We start from the raw sequence: 21121 nt of genomic DNA, 5'->3' as shown, positions 1-21121 counted from the left end.
GCACAAATTATTTTTAAAGCTAACAGCCCAGCACATTTTAGGAGAGATCCAATCATTCAAACTAAATCACAAATTCCCTATACCATAATAATTTCTAATCATTTCACAGTGCATATATCCAGCATCTAAATGCCATCTTCCACATGTCAAAATAAGATTAATGTCTATTACCACACCTCTGAACCACCATATCCTTTTATTTGAAAAAGATCATAAAAGGAAGAGCTATGGAAATGGCATCTAATTCCACAGTAGATTGTATCCTGTATGTTTTAGCATTAACAGCTTTAATATCACACTTCCTAAATTTAACATTACTTTGCCCATTGGAATTATTCATTTTCAACTTTCTATATGGAGCCTAAGAGTTTTAACTAAAGATATAACTTTTTTTTTTTTTTTTGGTGGAAATAGTTGTTACAAAGTTCTTCCTAGAAGAACCAGGTCTAACAATTTCACTCCCTCTGCCCAAGAAGCCTCAGAGGTTCTCTGTCATTTCTGGTATAATAAATACACACACATATATGTATGTATTATATGCATATATACATGTATACATGTATTATATATATATATATGCATACACATATATACTCTTTCCCCTAGCTTTTAAAATATGTTCATAATCTAGTCCCCTCTAATCTTTCAAAGTTTACTTTTCCCCCCTTTCCTAACTTTAGGTTCCAGTCAAATTCCTTGCACAGCTCTGGCTCACTTAAATCCAATTCACAAGCCATCACCTTCCTGATATCAATGGTCCTCTTGCTGACCAACACCAAACCATCTGGTCAAATTAACCTTCTGGTTGTTCCCAGGACTTGCTCTTCCATCTCAACCTCAATGTATTCATACTGCCTATGAAACAGGCCTAGAATACACTGTCTATTCATCTTTTTAGCTTTTCTGAGATTCACTTTAGAACCTGTCTCCTGCTTGAAGTTTTTCTTGATTCTGAGAATTATTAGTTCCATATCCCTTACCAAATTATATTATATTCATCCATCTGTGTGAAGCTTCTCTTAGTGTTGCCAGAAAGCTCAATATAGGGTAGTTTTTCTCTTTTAAGTTCAGTGAAATTTCTCTTCTCAATTTACTTTTATACTTTCTAGATTGTGTTTCTCCCGTTTTTTTCTTACCCACTGCTCTATAGCAAATACTTCCTTAGAATTAAATTCAAAAGTCAAGTTATCTTTATCTGAAACCACAATTCATTATAAAAGTATGAATAGCAAAAATAATAATAATTTTTAAAGGAGTGAGGAAACTCCAAAAGTTAAATGATGTTGACCAGAAAAGAAAAAAAAAAAAAAGTAGAAAGTGAGTAAATTCATCAGGTCCCACCAGAGCTGTGAGATAGACACTTATGCAAGCAGTAAGGTCTATCAAGTCAAATCACTCTTTAAGTAGCCTAGTAGACCTGACAAAGATTTAACTGTTAATATTAATATTTACTTAAAAATAGCAGCACCATATCTTCAATCATCTCCCACCACCAGCACTTGTCCATATCTGCAGGATGGAGAACTCCAAAATTCCTGGGCTTTGACATTCTTCAGGGTTCTTGTCTATCATAATATTTAAGTCTCTTCTTCCAAGTGGGAAAACTATATTTCACAGTAGCCTATGCTGCTAAAATAATGCTATATTGTTATCCATAAGCAGACTGTAAGCTCTAGAGGGCAAGGAAAATGCTGATTTTTATTTTCTTTAAATCCCTAGCACCTAGCACAGTACCTTGTTAATTTTGTTATTCGTGTTAGGGCTTTTAATTTCAATGGCATATAATATTTTCAATAAGTAACTTCCATCTCCCAATCAAATCAGAATCTATTAAGCTTAAAAAGTTGCTTTCAGCAATAAAAAATTTAGTGACTCACCCAATGTCACATAATCAGCCATGTGTGTCAGAAGAAAGATTTGAGGTCTTTTTGAATTCCAGGGCTATAGTCTATTCACTATATGGTAGGGCTTCTCATCTTGTACATAATCATTGCTAAATAAATGTTTGTGAAATTGAATTGATTTTGTATTGTACACACTTTTCTTTCAACCTCATGGTAAATTCTCCTATCATTGTTGGTAGTTTTCTTGCATTGGAGCAATGTCTTCCTCCTTTGAAAGTTCTATAATTTTACTAGAACAGGACATAAGTAAATAATTTATGCAAATACCCAGCCCTGTGACTAAGAAATAAGCAAGAAGAAACATACAGAGAAAAATAACTAGATAACTTGGTATTCCTGAATTTCTTACTCCCAGACCGCCCACAGCCCAATAGACAGAACCTGTTTGTAAAGACAGGTCCAGACAGATAATCAGAACCTGTTTGTCAGAGAGGGTAATATAAGATGCATGCCCTAAGCATTTTTAATTTTTCCTGTCAGTGCAGTATTTATTTCTTTCCTTTAATTTTATTTATTTATTTAATATTTTCTCCCAGTTACATTCAAAACATTTACATCTCTTTTTAAGATTTTTGAGTTCTAGGTTCTCTCCTTTATCCCCGCCCACAATTATGAAAACACATGTGAAGTTATGCAAAATATTTCCTTAAAAGTGAAATTGCAAAAGAAAACATAAATCTCTCATCCTAATAAAAAAAGAAAAAATTAATTAAAAAGAAAGAGAGAGAAATAGAAAATGCTTCAATTTGTATTCAAATCAAATCACTTCCTTCTCTGGATATGGATCAGATTTTTCATCATTAATTCTTCAGATTAGTTGTGAATTATTGTACTACTGAGAATAACAAAATCATTAACAGCTGGCCATTCCAAAACATTGCTATTATTTTGTATACAGTACATTTTCCTTTGTTCATGGAGGACTTTCTAGTTTTCTTTGGTTTTTTCTGAGAGCATCCTGCTTATCAATTCTCAGAGAATAAAAATATACCATCACAAACCACATATCATATTGAGCCATCCTCCAGTTGATGGGTTTTACCTCAATTTCTAATTTTGTTTTTTGCTCTGAAAAGAGAGCTGCTATGAATATTTTTTGTACATATGGGTAATTTTCCTTTTTCTTTCCTCTGTTTTGTTTTGTTTTGTTTTGTTTTTCCTGAATCTCTTTTGGTATTCATGACTAGTATTGGTGTTGTTAGATCAAATGATATCCATGAATTTGCAGTCCTTTGGACACAGATCATATCTTTTGATCATTTATCAATTAGGGTATGGCTCTTTTTTTTATAAATTTGACTCTGTTCCCTCATGCCTGAGAAATGAGAGACCTTATCAGAGAAACTTGCTTTGATTTTTTTTTTCCAATTGCTATTGCTTGCTAAATGTATTTGCCCCCATTTATTCTCTCTCTCCTTTTATCCTGTGATCTAGCAGTGTCTCCACTGGGCCAGTATCCCAAAGAGATGATAAAAAAGAGAAAAGGACATATGTGTGCAAAAAAATGTTAGTAGAATTTCTTTTTCTAGTGTCAAGAAACTGAAAACTGAGTGAATGACCATCAGTTGGAGAACTGCTGAATAAGTTATAGTATATGAATGTTATGGAATATTCTTGTTCTATAAGAAATGATCAGCAAGATGATTTCAGAGAGGTCTGGAGAAACTTACATGAAACAATGCTAAGTAAAGTGAGTAGGACCAAGAGAACATTGTACATAGCAACAAGATTATACCCTGATTAATTCTGATGCAAGTGGTTCTTTTCAACGGCAAGGTGATTCAGGTCAGTTCCAATCTTGTACTGGAAAGAGCCATGTGCTCTCAGATTGAGGATTATGGGGACTAAATACTAATGGTCTTTTCATTTTTTGTTGTTTGCCTGCATTTTGTTTTGTTTCTCTTTTTTTTTTCCTTTTTCATCTGACTTTTCTTGTGAAGCATGATAATTGTGGAAATGTGTAAGAAAAACTTTAACAGATTGGATTATTTGCTGTCTAGGGAAAGTGGTGGGGGAAAGGAAAGGAAAAATTTTGGGACACAAGATTGTGCAAGAGTGAATGGTGAAAATTATCTATACATGTATTTTGAAAATAAAAAACTTTAATAAAAAAAGAAAATTAAACTCAGGATAAGCACAAAACATTAGTCATGTATCTACATTCTTTGATTCAGATTTCCACTGTTAAGAATATACCACAATGAAATCATAATACAGAGAAAGTTTATGTATGTACACAAAAAATATTATCCCTTCATGCTCATACCTGAGCCCTCTCCTTCTAACTGCCATAATAATGAGAATGTTCTAATGTAGGAATTCCTCCCATGTAGGAATATAAACAGATCAACCTTATTAAATCCCTAATGATATCACTTTCCTGATAATCTCTTTGTGCTTCTCCAGAGTCCTGTATTTGAAAATCAAATTTTCAAATTGGCTCTGTTCTCTTCATTGTGAATACTTGAAAATCTTCTTTTTCATTGAATGATCACCTTTTCCTCTAATGGGTTATAGTCAGTTTTGCTGGATCAGTCATTCTTGTTTGGAATCCTATCTCCTATGCTTCCCGGAATATCATATTCCAAGTCCTTTAGTCCTTTGATGTAGAAGCTGCTAAATCTTGTGTTATCCTGACTGTGGTCTCACTATACTTGAATTTTTTTCTTTTTGAATGCTTGCAATATGTTCTCCTTGACCTGGGAGTTCCAGAATTTAGCTATAATATTCCTGGGAGTTTTCATTTGGGGATCTCTTTCAGGACATGATTGGTGGATTCTTTCAATTTCTATTTTACCCTCTGTTTTTAGAATATCAGGGCAGTTTTCCTTGATAATTTCTTGAAAGATAATGTTCACACTCTTTTTTTGATCATCACTATCATGTACATGAATATTTTTAAAAATATTTCTTTTAAATCTATTTTCCAGATCAGTTGTTTTTCCAATGAGATATTTTATATTTTTTTTTTTTGGTTTTGCTTTTGTAACTTGATTTCTCATAAAGTCTTTAGTTTCCATTTGCTTAATTCTATTTTTAAGACCTTATTTTCCTCAGTGAGCTTTTATACCTCTTTTCCCAACTGGCCAATTTTGCTTTTTAAGGCATTCTTCTCCTCATTAGCTTTTTATATTTCCTTTTGCACCTCTCTAAATTTTTTCCTTAATTTTTCCTCTATCTCTCTTACTTGGTTTTCAAAGTAAGGCTCTTCCATAGCCTGAGACTAATTCTTATTTTTCTTGGAGATTTTGGACATAGGAGCTTCAACTTTGTTATCATTTTCTGAGTGTATGTTTTGATCTTTCTTGTCATAATAATTTTCAAAAGTCAGAAACTTTTTTTCCCCTAGCCCATTTCTCTGCTTTTAACTTTTAACTCTTTGTTAAATTTTGCTAAAATAAGACTCTCTTTCCAGGAAGAAGGGAGTACTGTCCCAAGTTCCAGAAATTTTGTGCACCTGTTTTCAGAAATTCTTCTAGGAATCTTACCACAAGCATTCTTTTTTGCCCTAGAGCTGGTAACAGTGTGTTCCTGGCACACTGTAGCAAGATTTAGTATGTTAGCCAGGGCTGACCAGGTCTTCTCTGGAACTGCACACCAGATTCCCACCCTTTTGCCTTCTGAGTCCTCGCTGGTATCACTGGACTGAGAAATCCAAAAGCCTTCAGCACTACTGTTGATTCAGAGATCCTGTATTGCTGACACTAGGGTCTGGGCCAGAATTGGTACCAGGCTGTGCCTGCACTGGGATTGGGCACTAGGTTCCTATTCTGGTTCCACAGACCTCTTCTGCTAATTTTTCAGGTGCTCCTTAGTGTCTCTGAGTTGAAAGGTTAAACACTTTTCCATTTGATGTTCACAACTCTGAAAGGTACATGCTATTATTATCTCCATTTTAAAGATGAGGAAAAAGGCGTAAATAGAACTAAGTGATTTATTTAGGGTCATGCAACTAGTTAGTTTCTGAACACAGATCTTCCTAACAAGCCCTAGCATTCTATCCTTTGCACACTTAGCTGCCCGTACTAATGGAATTTGGTTGAAAAAAGATATGATGGAAATAGATTATGAAGGAATTGAATGCCATGCTAAGTAATCTAGATTTTATATTATACATTTTTTTGCAAAAGGGACTCACTGAAGATTATTTGATCACGGGAGCTCTAGGTTTCCTCTACAATGTCCCAGATCTTCATTCTGCATGGATCATTTCTTCTTTACTCCATGCCCAGGAAATCTTTGAAACTACAGGCATCCAGTTCAGGAGAAAAGAGAATTGAATCTATTAAACCTCATTATTTCACTATAAAAAGTAGCTCTCAAAGAAAAAAAATGTGACATTTGGAGAAGAAATCTTAATTTTTTGAGGCCACTGATGTATTATTTACATAACAATATGGATATGCATTGTTATACATTTAGTTTCTCTGAAATGGTAAAATCTGCAGCAGAATACAAACAAAACATTGAAATTTGTGAAAATCCCTCCTTTCTTGATATTTTGAAATTATTTTGTATCACTTTGAATTTATAGAAATGATAGTGTGATAAAAGCCACCTGATTGAAGAAAACTAGTTAGTCTTTCAGTATGGGGCAGTTTTCATGCAGATGACACTTTTCTTCCCACCTCTTCCAATAGGACTACAATTTACAATCTTCATCTTCAGTTCTTTGTATTTATTGCCTTTGCGGGTGAGAATGGTGAGGGTAGAATTAGTTTCTTTTCTATCCTGCCATAATAAGGATTTTTCTAAGCAAAAGTCAGCCACTTCATCCCAGGCCATTGCCAATCTTTTAGACTTTGTCTTTCCATGGGACTTTAATTAGTGAGGAAGAGTGAGAGGATGATTTGAACAATTCTGCCTCTTTTGAGTTCAATTCATGTTCAAGTCAAGACATCATTCTGTGATATCATTAGTCCTCTTTGAAAATCAAGAATAAACAACAAAAAACATGATAAAAAACTAAGGGGAAAGTGAAACATAACTGAGATATACTATCTCAAAAATCCTATTCCAGGTCATTTATAAACTTTTCTCCCACAAGAATTGCTTCAAACTTTGGATCTAGATAGTTATCTATATTCATGTGTTTTCTCTGCCTTTTTAGATGCTACAAAATTTATACTAATAAAATTTCTTTTGTTGCATCAAATTTTGTGCCAAAGAATTCCCCTAGCACTTATATGGTCTATCATTCTCTATTTATTTTTACTTCATTGGACATATCCTGTATTTACCTCACAAGGTACAAGCAAATCAGAAATTCCATGAATGATTCTGGTGTTTTATATGAATTTATATCTTCCAAAATAAATAGAAAATATAGAAATATATTTTGCATGATTGCACATATATAACCTATATCAAATTGTTTACCATTTCAGGAAGGAAGGAGGGATAGGAGGAGGGAAGAGAAAAAGAAAATTTGGAACTCAAAAAAATTTTTAAATGAATGTTATAAGTTGTTTCTATATGTAATCCGGGAAAATAAAATATTATGCACAAAACAAAACAGAATAAACAGCAAAACAAAAAGCAAACAAATTTTAAGGAACAAGGAGTAGAGAAAACTTTAGAATCCATACCTTCCCAGGATAGTGTAAGCACCTAAGTGATTCCAAGTATCAGAAAGTAGTTCTTTTTTTTTTTTTCAGGAACAGAAATGGCTCCAGCCACTCCGTACCTATTCAGTATGGGCTTCTGTATGGTTCAGCTACAGTCTTTATATTTATGTCTCAGCATTCTCTTTCCTGCCAATTCATTAACAGTTGCAGAAGCAGTGCCACTAACTACACAGGGCATCCTTGCCCCATCTCCATCTCCCATCATTTTACCTTCCTTCTCTTAGAAATGGGAGGGATTCAGCATCTAATCACTATCACATAACACTATAATGGTTTAAGGAAATAAACATTGGGCAGTTTATGTTCAGTTGCACATTAATCTTTTGATACATATATATTTTGTATTTATATACTTTCCTACATATTACATATTGCCAGTAAAATATAAACTTTTTGAGACCAGGAACCATTTTGGTTTTATCTTTGCATCTCTGAGGTCTAGTATAGTTCTAGCACTTACTAGGTATTTAAGCATTTGTCCAATTGAATTCAGTCACTAAATAAACATTTATTAAATACCTACTATGTGCCCAGCAATGTACTAAATTTTGAAGATACAAATAAAGTGAAAAGATCGTCCGTTCTCAAGGAACTCCTAGTCTGAATTATTTGTCTTATATAGAATATATTCCTTCCAGTTATGACCTCTAAGAGAGTGGTTTCATAAAGCATATAAGGGAATTGAATGAGCTCACATATGAGTAGCAATTTCCAAAGAGGGAAAATCCATGAATTGGTATATTTCCCTTCCATACACCTTTGGTTCAGATAGTTCTGCAATATGGAGTCTATAACTACCATCCAACAACCAAAGCTTTGTCCTTTAAGCTCCATTTTCTTGCAGAATCAATTGTGGCAGGAATTGAGATCTACATAATCTTATCTTTAGGGAGGTCAGAGAAATTTAGGTTAAAATCTTGCCTCTGATGATTATAAACTGTGTGACCATTTCTAGCTTGTCAGCTGTTATCCTGTATTTCCTATACAAAGAGGCATCAAAAAATGGTGAATAGAGAGCCAGCCTATAAGTCAGGAAACCTGCATTCAAATTATACCAATGTCTCTGCTTGGCCCTGAATAAACACCCTAGCCAGTCCTCTAATACTATAAGTTAAAGAACTGGTCCCCATCTATATCAATAGAAAGAATTTCCTCACTGTGAGTTCTTTCTACCCATGAAATTCCAGGTCTTGTTTTTTTTTTTTGTTGTTGTTGTTTTGTTTTGTTTTGTTTTTCCTTAATTGCTTATGCATTATTGACTCCCTATAACTCTACAAAACCAATGTCTCTAGAACTGTGTCTGCTCATATAACTCTCTTTAATCTTAAAATCCCTGCTTAGCTTTTCTTAATTCTAGACATTTTCTCAAGTAAGAATCTTCCCATTTTCACCATCTCAAAATGCCTTTGGGCCCCACAAATTCCCATTAAGTTAATATTATCTGAATTAATACAAGTTCCCCAAGTATTTCATTGGCCCCCTGCTGCAAACTTCACTTTCCCAAGTGTTTGGCATAATGTTGTTTGATGGATCATTTGGGTTACTGGTGAATTGAACCTTGTTTCTGATTTATTTGTTCAAATGGCCTAATCTTCTCCTAGTTCCTACTCTTTCCCCAGGCCCCCCAAGAGGACTTAATATCGTACACACTGTGTTGTATTCTTCAGTCCAGAGTGTATAGCCTGCCTTCATTCCCATAGAAACAGTGAGAAAAGAAAGCATTTCTCTATGTTTTCATGATGGCATTGGGGAAACAGCACGAAATCACAAAGTCCACTGTAAGAGCACTATTTTCTCTTTCTGGCATTTTTTCCTGAGGAAATTGCAGTCTCTTCATTTAACAATCATGTGGGATCAGTTTCTGTTGAACCAGAGAAGTTTATAAGCAGAAGAGAAAGGCAAGAAAGGAAAAGGGAAGCAAAGTCTAATAAGCAAACATGCAGCAGTACAGAATTAAAACCAGCATATTTGCCTTTTGGCTCTATCGTCTGAAATTACTTTTAAGAATAATAAACCCCATGACTTGCAAGAGAGCTTAATATGGTAGAAGTCTGAATTGAGACACTATAGTTTACCTTTCCAGACAATATTTTTAGCAAGTAACTTCCTCTCACACAAAAGCTTTTGAGAAACAGTCATTGAGTCTTAATGCCCTCAGAATTTAAATCCAATATCATTATAGTTGGCCTTTGGAGATTTTTTTTCCTATCTACTTATGATAAAACCAGATATGGGTCACAGGTTCCTAGAATCATAATAGGTTTAGAGCTGAGTGCCTTATATTCAGGACAAACTACTGTACTTCAGTAATATTATCAATCAATTCCCACAAAATATGTTATTTTTTCGAATGAGTATTCAGAATGTCCATAACTGCAGATGTACAACTGAAGAATAATAAATTATCAGCTGAAAGAAATCTTAAATGCGTTTTTAACAAAGATTGAGTAACTAACTAGCCCAAAGTCAGACAACTTTTAAGTGTCATAAGTATCTGAAGAGGAATTTGAATTCAGAACCTCTTGACTTCAAATTCAGTATGCTATTCTTGCCCTTAGCATTACACATGCCTCTATCGTTGAAAAAGAAGGTAGGGAAGGGAGCTTACAGCTAATTCTACTTCCTCAGCCTTTTGTTCAGTAACAGTTGCCAGATACCTTTGCTTCTCAAAAATATCATGAGAAATGAGGGTACAAGTATCACCAGTACTTCAACTCATTGTCTCTCACTCCTGTTGCCATTATAGAGAAAAGAGAAAAGCTGTAATTGACTCTTATATGAAATGGCCATATTTCAAGGCCATACTTTATTTAATATAAATGGCATTTTGAGAGCTACAGTGACAAAATGGAGCATTACCTAGTATGCAAGAAGGCTTAGAAATTATGAGACATGTTGAACAATTAAGCATTGATAATGTTATGTCTAAAGAAAAGAAAGCTGAGAAGTGGTCACACGATTTTTAAATATTTGTGAGGGTGCTCTATAAATGTAATGCCGGAGAAACTGAGGCAGGATAGAGATTAAAGAACAATTTAATTAATAATTTATTGGAGAGTAAATCAATTGACTGGATCAGACTATCATCTCAAAGTATCCAGCAGGGAATGTGGGATACAAGATTCTTTTAAAGAGTAACAAGAACAATGACCTAATAGGGGGAGGCATCTAGATGGGCATGACCTAATGGGGGGAGGCACCTAGGATGACATAATGGAAGGAGGTATCAGAGAGACTCCTGATATTCTAATGATGTCTAAAATGGATAACGACCTTTATCCCATCAAACATTAAGAAGGAATGATTATAGCTAAAGATATAAGACCTTTATCCTATCAAACATTAAAAGGGGATGATTATAGCCTGAGGTTTGGGGCAGAGTAACTGAGACAGAATGATTTCAAGGAGGCTAGGACATAACATGAAAAAGACATTGGATTAATTCTGTTCTACTCTGGAGGGATTGTGGGATCATATATTTAAACATGGAAAGGACCATAGTAAGCATAAAGTCCAATCCCCCAATTTTGCAGATGGGGAAACTGAGAACTATAAAGGTGAAATGGATCAGATAGCTAGTGAGTATCACTATTATAACCATGTCCCTGAATTCAGGTCTAACACTTGATACAATAGATTGTGGGTGACTTAGGACCAGTGAATAGAAGCTAAATTCAAGCTGTAATGCCAAAGAAAGTGAGCAAGACAGAGGTTAGAGACCAATTCAATAGTTTATTAAATGGAGAGAGATATTGGGACCAGATGATCTTGGTCCCAGGGCTGGATGAGACCATCATCTCAAAGAATCCAGCCCCGAGTCCTGGGACAGCAAGCTTTTTTATAGTATAACAAGAACAGTGACATAATGGGGGAGTACCAAGGTGGGGATAACCTAATGGTCAGGGAGGCCCCCTAGGATGACACAATGGGAGGGAGGTTACTGATATTCTAATGACATCTAAAATGGATAAACCTTTATCCTGTCAAACATTAAGAAGGAATGTCTATAACCTAAAGATATAAAACCTTCATCTCATCAACCATTTAAGAGGGAATGATTGGTAGACCTTTATTTCATCAAACGTTAAGAGGGAAAAGTTATAACCTGAGGCAGAATAACTAAATAGGACAATTGGAGAAACTGGGTCATGATATTAAAAAGGGAACTTTGGCACAACAAAGCCAACTTTAAGGAAAAAAAAAAAAACCTTTTCTCTAACTATTAAAATTAGATAAATAAATGGGCTGTGCTGGACTGTGCATTAAAGAGCAGGAGTGGAAGGGAAGGAAGCCAAGTGAAGAATTGACATCTAATTCTTTGTCCATGAAGTAAGGGAAGGATTTTTAACCACAATTGGGAGCCTCATTCCAGATCTCTGCTTCCCAGATAAAGTGGAAATCCCCAGTTACTTGCTGCCGTAAATCACTGCAGTAGGGAAAGTGCTTCTCTTAATTCTGAGAGATAGACCATATTAGAGAGAAAGATTGCCTGAGTAAAGTTCCTGAGTGCAACTGAGTCTTTAACCTCTATCTTCTCTTTAAGTGTTGATTGGGTCATGTGCTGGATTCTTCATGCCTATTCTTCAACTCCTTCCCCTGAGGGCAACAGTGAATGCTCTGCCAATGGTAGAGAAAAGGATGAGTAGAATTGTCTCCTCTTTTCAAAGGATGTCAATTGTGAATCTCTGTAAATAATACAAAGCTACCTCAATTCTGTCACATGACTTTCTGGAGACTAACTATTTCATCTAGATAGAGAGATGCAAGAGAAGGGCAAATTATCATTCTCCATTATATATAGCTAAGCTATAACTCAATTCCCATATTACTAGTGATAGTTCAGAGAATAAGTTCTCAGATTTGAACAGCAGCAGTTATTCTCCAAGAGCTGAACAATAAGGATATAATAATGAGAAAAAAAGCAATGGTAGATGTGTTGTTATTCACACATACCATCCGCATTTGCATAATTTTCCATTCTTGAAAAAGAGTTTTGCTACTAAGAGAAGAGGTGAGAAAAGAGAACAATGGTAGCAGTCATTCTATAGTGGTGATTATGGTTAGCAAACAAACAGTCAAGAGGATAAATTCCTACTTGGTAGGCTGCTTTGCCTAAGAAAAATTCAGCTGTCATCATCAGAGCAAAGCCTCAAAAAACTTGATAAGAGTTAAAGAGATATGAAAATAGATTTAACTCTCTTTAATTTACTTTGAATAGAAAAGTTTTCATTCAACACATTTCACACATCCATTGCTCATATTAACTCTTCACAAGACCAGGACTTCTGCAACTGACAATCAGAAAAGCTGTCAGAAGAAAATTATGCAGAGAAAAAAATAAATTTATATATATAGTCACCAAAATTTGGGGAGCTGGCAGAAATTCACAAGAAAGGAAAATATAACAGTGAATATAGTACTGCCTCACATATAGTATGGTATTTCTAGGTTACTAATCCCTTCCAAGCAAATGATTCATTTGAATTTTGAAACATAAACCATTTCAAGCCTAATATTACCTTTCACCCAATCTCTAAAATGCTTTAAAAGCAATATTTCATAACTCAAGACACTAAGTAGAAGTAATTGTGTATGCAATCTACTCATTACATCTAACTCTTGAAATCCCCACCCAGCTTCAAAATACTGCTAGGTACCACCTCCTACAAAAGTTCTTTCACAATCCAATAATTGTTGGAAATTATTTTGAATTACTTTTAATAAAATTTGTAAACTTCTTGAAAGCAAGAGCTTGTTTTGTTTTGTTTTTTATTTGTATTCCTACCATCCTGCACACATTCAGAAGGTTCAGTGATTTCACAAACATAGATGTTCCTTCCAATGTTACAGACAACAATTCACTAAAACTTCTTAATCCTCTAGAACTCTTTTTCACACCCTCCTCTTTTGTCCCAGGTTCATATTTTGTGAAAATTAAAAATCTCTGGTATTAAGTATGTTAGCTCTAAATGGATTACAAAGGAGTTTCACATCCTTGTTCAGTCCTCAAGTTCACAATTCATTTTAATGATTACTTATTTCTTTTGTCCCCTCATCTCTGTGTATAGAGCTTCACTCAGCAAATTTTGGAATGATCCAAAATCTTGCTAATCTCATACAACTCTCACCAGCCCTATAACAGGAAAAATTCACTGGTGTGAATATAAATTTATAATTGGTAATATTTACATATTTTTTCATAAAATTTTACTGGCAAAAAGTATAATGTATGAAGTAGGGCTTCTATGCATGTTTCCATGATCTCTAGACACATTTTGAATATTGCAAACAACTTAATCATTTAAAAAATCCATTTTGCATGGAAAAAAAGGGTTTTCTAACATTAGTTGTTATTTCATTATATATATAAAACATTTGATATATATATATATATATATATATATATATATATATATATATTTAAATGTGCTTTGATTAATTCCTTTTTTTTAAATTGGGAAGCCCATAGCCCCTAAATTCTGAAAGAAAGCTTAATCTTTTTCACATATCCAAAAGATTAGAACATCAACTGATTCCTAGCTATCTCTGTTCTTTTATAGACTTCTAAAATTGTTCTAATTCTATTCATCATACCTTCCTTAAATTTCCATTCCCACTGCCACCTCTTTAGTACAGAGACTTTTTTGGGACGATTGTAATAGTCTCTTCACTTGAGTTCTTCTAGGCTTTTCCCATTCTTAACTCAATGCCAGTCAATTTCTTACTAATACAAAACTTTGATCATGCTACAACTCAGTTTAAAATCAAGCAGTGGTTCCACAATGACTACTTGAAAAAGACCCAACCTTCTTAATCTGATTTTCAAAATTCTATCACATTCTGGCTCTAACCAACCTTGCTAACTCTAACTTCACATTATCCTGTAACTTTGGCTCGTTTCTATGAGTCAGATCTATAAAATATGTCCCACATTAAGAGTTCTGCATTTACCTGCAGAACTCAGAAGGATAGTTATCAAATGACTTGTGCTTATGCCCCTAGTTAGAAAGCACAATTTGCTAATAAATGGGCTGGAGGTTGAACTCCCAGTCCTGTACTCATAAAGATCACTCTAATCACAAAAACAGAGACACCTGGCAGCATAAGAATAGGATCGATCACAGAGGTTTATGAGAATATAAAAGTTAGCAAATATATTTTAACGGAATAATTTTTAAAAACACATCCATAATTAAGTAGAAATAAGGCCAGGTGGATCTCTTAGCATTCTTCCTACCAGAGTGAATGTCTAAGATAAAAATGTACAATCACAATACCTCCCCAGTGATCCTTGTAGAAGACCATCCCTCATGGTCTTAAAGAAAGGCATTGCAGATATGGCAGATACCAATTGCTGTCACATTCATTCTGTTACTATGGGATGACTGCCATTTCACCCTTCTTTTCTCCTTGAGAGTCCCCAAATTAGTAAGTGAAAACCTCTATTCTCCTGCTTGTATTAATTTCCTTTTCCCAAAGTGGAAGAACTACAGATCGAAAGGGTTTTTATGGCTGATCAACGCCTTACCAAAAATTGTTATATTCCTATATGATATTTTTTTTCCAATTGATTTACTATTTTCTGAAAACACCTTGCATCATGCCCTCTCCATGAATTTATGTTTTAAAATACCTTCTCCCATTTTTACTTCTTGAAATTCTACCCACCCTTTAAAATTTCATTTAAATGATGCTATTTCCATGAAATATTTCTGATTGCTCTGGCCAGAATTTCTCTTTCTTTTGAACTTTTTAGCATGAATATAACATGCATATAGTTTCAAATTACAATTATCTGTGTGCATGGCTCATATTCCCTACTTTCTCTAGTGTGTATGTGCTAAAAGATCAAATACCATATGTTGGATGTCTTTGTTTTTTACAGAGCCAAAGGAAGAAAACGTGATGTAGTCGAAAGAGTATTGGATTCATCATCAGAGGACTTTGGTTTGAATCCCAATTCTGTTGAGCTGAGTCATCTTGGAAGATCATTTGACCATTCTCAACCTCAATTTCCTAACCTGTAAATCAGGAAGTTGGAATAAAATAAGGTTCCTTCTACCTAAATTCCTATAAACCTAACCCGGTACATTATAACCAATATATATATATATATATATATATATATATATATATATATATATATATAAAACCAATATAACCTTCTCACTTGTGCCTCGTGGGGAAATTTTTCACTGATCTGAAGTTGTCTTTAAGTTGGTGCTTTCTATGTTATATGCTCATTACCATATGGTTTTTACTTCCTCAAGTTCCTGCTAATTACTGCCTTTCCAGTAAGCTTTTTTTTCTTTCTTCCACCCACTTCTCAAAGATATCCCCAGAGAGTAAATGGAAGGTAGTTAGTCTTTATATAAGGGAAAATGCCCTAATAACAAGAAATATCACTAAGTAGAATGGATTACATTCAAAGGTAGTAATCTTCAAGCAAAAGCTGGCTTACCATTGATAGGTGTATTGTAAAATGAGATGTTATTCAGATAAGAGTTAGACCAGAGGAACTCTAACATTCCAAAGGATCTGGTTCTATGAAATGTTCTGTCCTGATATCCTTCTCCCTAGGTCCTTTGAGGTGTTTGCACTTCGAGTCAACAACACAAGGATATGGAGAAGGTAATTCAATAGTGCGGGTTCTGTTCAATCCATCCCACTAGATCTGGCTCTACCTGGAATGTCAAGGTCAGGACTAAAGGTATATGATTAAGTCTTCCAGGACATTGACTCTAGACTCATTAGTTATAAGATAGATCCAACACTGCCCAATAACAAGTAAAGAAGAGGCTTGGTACAATACTTGCAGTAGTAAAGTGGCAACAGAAAAAATAATGTCATGTCCAATAACAGTTAAAAGCAAGATCTACATGACATAGTGAGTTAGCCAAACTCAAACAAAAACCTAAGAACAAAATAATAGCAAGCATTTATATATCATTTTAAGGTTTGCAAAGCATTTTATAGAACTTATTTTATTTGATGTTCACATCAACCCCAAGACTCAAATACTATAATTATTTAAATTTTACAGATGAGGAAACTCAGGCAAATAGTAAATGAAGACTTATCTAGGATCATACAACAAGAAAGTATTTGAGGCTGGATTTTAATTCAAATCTTCTTGACTTCAGATCCAAAATTCTCTCCTCTGTGCTACCTTATTATCCCATAGAATAGAAACAGAGTTGGTATCTCAGAACCAAGCAAAGGTCAAGGGAAAAAACAGTAAACCATAAGGCCAGAAGTAGAGTCAAAGTGGAGTAAAAAACTTACTACAATTTGTTATATTTAGTGATTTTTTTAGCCAGAGTAAAGCCACTAAATTTCACTAGGCTGTGGGCAAGCCTGAATCCTCTTCACGTTTTTCCTGGTTAAGAGGCATCAGTGAAGCCCAATAGGAACCACTTCCAAAAGGAACTACTTGCCTGTGCATAAGGCAGGCAATTTTAGCTAATGTGAAAATTTTGATAGAATTCCACAGGTAATTGGGATGTAGAAACTTACCATAATGTGTTCTATAAGATCCATCTGTCTTGACATTATTCCAAAAAAACAAGCTGCTTTTCTTTATTGAGAGGGGAGTCAGAGTATACTAGGAGCTAAAATTAATTCTCTGCTTCCATTTGCAAGAAAAATCTCAGGGAGGACTCTTATTCTAAGAATATACAGTGGCTGAGGACAAGGCAGGGAGGATGCATTTCCAGGACATTGCAATTTGCAAAGTAATCAGAAGATCCATTTAAGTAAATGAGCCACTAAAAGGTCTGAAGGCTCCTATGAAATGGGATAACTCTTTTAATTCACAACCACTATGGTGCCTTCATTGATCACTTCTGCAACACCTGCCTCATAAGGAGCTGACAATTTCAGCATGCTTAATCGCAATCATGCACGCTGCTTTAGCAAGACCAGTCTTCCAGTAAAGCAGCTTTGCTCAACAACAGGTGTTTATTTTCATGGCAATTTTTGATATGCATTGTTCATCAATGCATAAATTAATTGTGCTTTTTTAGTAAGACAGATGCCTTCTCCTTGAATTTTAGTTTCAGCCAAACTGACAAAAATCCTTAGAGCAGAGCAAAGAACCTTGCCTATAGATTTACTGGTCTTTACCCTGAGCTGTCCCATGATCTGCTACAATACCCATTTGACAGCAAGATTAACTAGTCTACTCTCTGTCCTACTGCATGCCATCAGAAAAAAATAATGGCTAAAGGTCACTCAATTGAAGTTCATATAGGAGGAAGAGAAGCTGTAAGAAACAATTTTACACTCTTTATCTCAGGACCCTGGGCCAGTTACAGTCAATACACTGTGTTACTTTTATTTCTCAGTCTTTTATGTGATACAATAGTATGCTATTCCAAAGAATGAAACATATCTGTACTTATCATTAAATATGAGGCCCCAATTTTCAGATGCATGCTTCCAAGAAAAACAAGACATTTAGTTTATTCAGCATTTACAAAAGAAGTTGAGTTTTACATTGAAAAAACATTTTTACTCACTGGTATAACTATATAGGTGGCTAAGATATCTTCTTTCATTTCTTTTTCTTTCAGAATTGGTCTAACAGAAAATTCTATAGTTTCAAAAGGCCAAGACCTTGGCACCCTTAGGGATCTGAGACAGGTGACCCATAGAATTTATAAAATTTCTAGTATAATGTACAGAATACTGCTCTCAGAATCAGAAAAAATTTAGTTAAAATCCCACCCCTGATAATTACTGAGTGATCATGGGCAAGTCATTTATATTTATAATGAAAATAACAATTGGGCTTCCCAAGGTTGTCAAGAAGTACAAATTCACCTAAATTATTTTGTAATCTTTAAAGCCTTCATAGATACCAATTTCAATAACTCAGCGGATCTGTGATCTCATTGAAGTGAGTAATCCTTCCAGTAGTACAGATCATAAAACAGCAACAAATTCCTAGTCTCTGAGACTTTCTTCCATATTTACCTATGCATATTAATGCTTTCTTTTTTATTTATAGTCTTAGTGAATTGCTTAGTACATTGAAATGCTAAATGACTAGCCCAGGGTCACACAGCCACTGGATGGAATTTGACCTCATCCTTCCTGACAAAAAGAACAGCTCTCTCTTCCTTTGCTTATCCTTCCTTTTTCATTCAAGTTATTGATAATGTTAAATGACATTCTTCCTTTAATTGCTTCTCATTGGTTGAAGAAACATCTTCAAGTTTCTAATCTTCCTATATTTATATTATCAATCAAACATTTTGACATTATGTATGCAAAGAATATTGGAAAAGTTTTGTCAAAAACTTTCCTCATGACAACCTATATCATACTTTGAGCAGGACATGGGGCTTTTTGGACAGTCTCATGACAATACCATGACTGAATGTATTATGACAGAAGCCACAAAATATACATAAGTCTAGTAATGATGTTTAAAACAACAACAACAATAATAAAAGATAAGAATGTTATACTGATAGGAGCACTATCTTAACTTTTATTCCAATGCAAATTAATGTGGTTTTTCCCCAAAAGTATGTGGAGAATATACTCATGATTTGGTTGGGTCAGGGGACTAAAGACTTGGAGAGTTGACATCAATTCCTGATCCTGTTCCAAGCAGCCATGAAAGCTCCAGGGCACCCTGTCAGATATTTGCAATGGGCAAACCAAACAAAGAAGTTTCACTCAGACAAATTAATCTGAGGTCTTCAAGTCCTACCCTTTTTGAATATTTTTCTCTTAGGTAAGAAAATATTTTCTTAACCAATAAATGACCTATAAGTGTTTCATATTGTTCCCATATTGAACCTAATTTATAGGCATATGACCTAAATCATGCCCTTCCCCTAAGAGACCTATTCTTGATGAAGTCATGCTGGCTTCTAATTATCATTGTATCTTTTTCTATCTGTTTATCTATTTGATAATTCACTTAATAATTTTTCCAGAAATTTAAAATTTAGAAATTCACTGTCACCTATTATTGGGTATTGAAATGTCAATTATCTGTTCAAAGATTATGATATATTGCTGAGATTTGAGTGGAGATAAGAAAGATGGGCAGAAAGATGATTGTTAAGTGATAGATGAATGATAGATAAGTAGATACATATTTGATAAATAGCTATATAAAGATAGTGAATAGGTATTTGATTTATTAAGTGCTTTGTAACTGTCAGGTACCATGTTAATTTCTAAGGATACAAATATGAGTAGGTAAAATAAACCCTGGCCACAAGCTACTTCCATTCTAATGGGAGAAGGGTGTGAAATAGGGATTGTGCCATAGAAATAACTGGGGTATAATTGAAGTGAGGTAGAGTCCTGGATCTGGACTGGATTAGTAGAAAAGGGTGGCTCTGGGGCAGAGTGAATAGAGTGTCAATCTTGAAACCATGAGTTTAAATTCTATTAAATTCTATCTTCTATAAAAATATATTTAATTATTGGTATGTCTATAACTTAGTAGATAAGTCTATGAAGATGCATATATAGACTAAGCACTACTCAGGCATTCAGATTTCCAGTCCCATTGCAAGGGACCTTTGATTTGCTCCATTTCCTGCTTGACTAGTTCATTCCTCAATGGGCAATCCAGTAGCTCCCACATTCTGGGGTTGGCATATTGGTGCCAGATTTTGTGCAAACACCAATTTAGTTATTAGCAACTTTGCAGTTCAAAACTTCTAAGTTCAAATGATCCACCAACTCCAAGGTAGCATGGTTTACAAGTGTGAGCTATGATGTTGCACACCGAATCTTCTACTTATATAGATGTGAAGACATCCATTTCAGAAGCTACTGAACTATAAAATCTTTGAGAGAAAAAACTATATATTTTTTGTCTTTATATAATCCACACTATCTTTTAAACAATCCCACTTTTATACATATTAAATAAGCATAGACAGATAAACAATACTTTCAGTGACAGGAAAAAGGGCATCTTCAAAAAGGCATCCATTGGATAATTCAGATTGGCTTAATAAGACAAATATAGGTTTTTGAAAAATGGAAAAATAATCAATGATACTTAATAAAAGGACAGGTTTGGAGGTCAAGAATGTCATTTAGTCCTATAACAATTAGAGCATTGCCCAGGTTCACCAAATGGGAATAAAAACATTGTTCTTTTCCCTTTATTTCCTGGCAAGGATAATAATACAATTTAAGAGTTAGGAAATCTATGTTATAGCCCAAATATTCCATTAGCATACAATAAGAATTGGAAAAAATTATTTTGTCTCTGACTTTCTTGTTTTTTCTCATAGCACATGGAGATTAAACATTTCACCTACACTGTTATTTTGGGTCTTGGGAGAGATTATAATAGAGAAGAAGCTTTGAAAAGTACAAAACATTAAGGTAATGAATAACATGTCTTTTAAAGGACAATATTTGGGAGGATTTTAGGCACTCAAAATGACCAAACACAAATATTCTACCAAAGCTATATATGTGTGTTTATACAAACATACATTTACATACACATATACATGTATATATAATATATCTATATTAGCTAACTTTCCTATAAAAATATGTTTAATTATTGGTATGTCTATAACTTTGTAGATAAGTCTATGA

General features: G+C 34.3%; 1 pseudogene; it reads right to left on the bottom strand.

The window, feature by feature from the left end:
- Positions 1-6689, bottom strand: part of LOC111720009 — a 49036-nt pseudogene extending 42347 nt beyond the window's left edge.
- Positions 6690-21121: the final 14432 nt, after the last annotated feature.

The sequence above is a fragment of the Sarcophilus harrisii genome, chromosome 3 (genome assembly GCF_902635505.1).
Source record: "Sarcophilus harrisii chromosome 3, mSarHar1.11, whole genome shotgun sequence".
In the NCBI taxonomy this organism is placed as follows: domain Eukaryota; kingdom Metazoa; phylum Chordata; class Mammalia; order Dasyuromorphia; family Dasyuridae; genus Sarcophilus; species Sarcophilus harrisii.
Note: the sequence above shows the minus strand (reverse complement) of the source record. Positions and strands in the feature narration are given on the sequence as shown.